Here is a 3162-nt window from a genome sequence, read left to right as displayed (position 1 = left end):
ATCATAGGTGGCCATAGTTTACTAGAAAACATGCATCATATAGTGTAGTTTAGATTACATTATTTTGTTATATATGTCATATAGAATTACATTTAATTAGAGCATGCATTCATTCATATCATATCATTGCATTTGTACTTCATTTCCATAAATTCAAAAATCCAAAAACATGTACTTTCTTTTTCATTTCTACTCTTACATGTACATTGAGGACAATGTCCAAAATAAAGTGGGGGATGAGAATTTATATTCCAAAAATACAGAAAAAATGAAAAACTTCGAAAAATCCCAAAAATATGTTTTTTAATTTCATAAAAACGAAAACCATAAAAATTTAAAAATTTCAAAACCAAAAACATATTCTTTAATTTAGTAGTGTAGAATTGTATATAGTTGTGTTTTTGTTCTCTTCTCACATAGATACGACACTACATTTGAGGCATTTTCAAGGGAATGTGAAGACCGCTTGGTATGATCGCTGTAATCCCTATTTCTCTTCCATTTTTTTTTCATTACTCATATGAGGAGTATGGGCTTATATGTCAAGGAGGATGTGGTGTATTTTGTTGTTGCGGTTTGTGTATCTATGTGTTGTTAGGAGTTTGCATTTAGTTTATATGACATAATAGTTGATAGGAGCATATGCATTAGAATTGTATATATGTTAGTTGCATCATGGCATGTAGTTGCATGGTTAGAAATTTTTGTGAAAATAACTATTTGGGAAGCTTGACAAGTGTATATAAGGCCCTTGTAGATAATATTTCTTCTTGAGACTTTATTTGCTAGAATACCTCTAAGACACCCAGGATGTGTCATACTAGTATCTTTTGACCAATGGACTAAGGCCTAGTCAAGAGTACCTTGTGGTGTGATAACTCCTTGGCTACCGTTTATTCCAAGGTGACCTTTGAAACCATGCAATCGTTCTTACACTTCTATCATCATATTTTGTCAACAAAAAGGGAATGGGCAAAAAAATCTCCAAAATTGAGTTCAAGTACTAAAATGAAAAAGTCAAAAAGTTTGCACAAATTGCATCAAAGAAAAGAGGAGTACAAAAATAAACTCCTATGTTTCAATAAAAGCACCCTCGTTACAAATTGGGGTGACTTTGAAAAATGTTCAAAAATGCAAATATTGAAAGATTTGCCAAATATAAAAAATGCCAAACACCAAAAGTGGCAAAAGAAATGTTCTCAAATATCAAATACCACAAGAAATTGGGGAAAAAAAAAACTACAAATGTGAAACTCATACACTCTTTATCCCTTTTATCCATTGATCTTATTTGTTGCATGGTGGAGAGGGGATGACCCTTCTTCTTGTCTAGGCAAGAAGGGGAATTCCGTGATCCTACAATATTTTTAACACCATAAGGAGCCTAGTCTTGACAAAAGCATTTAGCGATTGAGGATAAAAGTACCCTAATTTGACACAACTTGGAGGTGATTTGTTGGTATCCTTTTAGACTTAGTAGCTTGGAGAAACAATATCTATGATGGAGTGTGTACCCTTAGATTGCTTCCCTTATAGATAATTTCCGCCACTTAGATGAGGAAAGTGGCTATTCATTTTTGTAGATGCATCCATTACTTGTTTTGTGTGTTTTAATGCTTGGATGTGTCGCCATTTTGGCAAGCCCCACCTTGCCTTGCAAGAAGGCATCCTACCTCATGGTTGTCTTGTTGTAAGTTGAAGGGGCGAAGTGAGACCCGCTAATTGTCTCACATCGGTTATATTAGTAGGATAGTTTAAATAAAGGTCTAGTTCTAGTCACCTCTTTACTCGGGACGAGTAAAGGTTCGGTTTGGGGATGTTTGATGTGACTCTTATTTGCGTACATTTAGTCCCCTAATTGAACCTATTTTACATACTATTACAGCATTTCATGGTCATTTTATCCGTCAATTCCTTCCTATTTTGCTTTCCTAGTGCATTTCATATGTCTTGTAAGAAAGAAGATAATGAGGCGGAATTCCCGTCTCTCGCGCATATTCGGAAGCATGTTGATAATCATAGATGAACTAGTATGAAGGAGAGGCAAGGACGACGACCAACGAAACAAGAATAAAGAGAATGCAAAGACTAAATAATGTGAAGTAAGGATCACACTGAGGAATAATCCGAGCGGCTTAGGTAGGAGACGAGCGGATCCTCCTCTCACGATCCGAGCGTCCCTTGCTCAATGATACCCGTCGTTGTGAGTACCAAAAATAAATTTATAATTCCTATTAAAACTAACCTAGGCTAGTGGTAACAGGGTCGAACCACAAGGAGGCAGATGTAATTTCTAATTGTCTAATTTAGTCTACGGTAACAAGTGGGAGTTGAATTGATTTGGTCTAAACTAATAGCAAATAAAGACAATAAACTAAAAACTTGAATAAGACAGATAAAAGAAGGGGTGCAAGGATGATCGGTTTGTTATAGTTTCGGCGGCAGCATACTAAACAGGTCTAAAACAAAACACATGAGGCGGGAAATAAAGAGGTCCTCTCGGTCCACTCTTAACAAATAGCATCTTTCGACCTCGCTATAAGTCCCTAATATCACTAATACGACTCTCGTCCTGAAAAGTGACTTATAATCTAAACTTTACCTATCTTTCGATCTCGGCATAATTTAGTCATTTTAATTGGTGATCTAACAACTGTCCCTATCTCTCGATCTAATGGGTCAGTCATATCCTAAACATTCAACTAGTCGTGTGCACTCGATTCGTCGAATTAAGAATTAAAACAATTAAAACGAAAATAAAAACCTCACGTGGTCGGTCGATCGACCGAGATATGGCGGTCGATCGACTGACATGCGAGTTCAGTCCGTGTTCATTATTTTGCCGCCTACGCTATACTTCCCCTACATCCTAGCACAAACTAATTAGCTACTCATACTAATGATGATAACGACAATGAAATTAACGAAATAGGTAGAAGAATTCATGCTTAAAACGAATGAACAAACAATTAACAATAATGATAAATTGGGTTCGGGAGACTAACTAACAATTCTAAATCTATGAATGCAAATAAAGTAATAAACTGGAATAAGAAGAATACCAAGATCGCAGAAGAATTGTAACGGAATGATTGAAAGCACAACGAAAATCCAATGCGAAATAGTTTCCCCAAACCCTAATTAATTCTAAGGAACTGTATG

Source organism: Silene latifolia, chromosome X, assembly GCF_048544455.1.
Source record: "Silene latifolia isolate original U9 population chromosome X, ASM4854445v1, whole genome shotgun sequence".
Taxonomy (NCBI): domain Eukaryota; kingdom Viridiplantae; phylum Streptophyta; class Magnoliopsida; order Caryophyllales; family Caryophyllaceae; genus Silene; species Silene latifolia.
The sequence above is the reverse complement of the archived record's forward strand: the minus strand, read 5'-3'. Positions refer to the sequence as shown.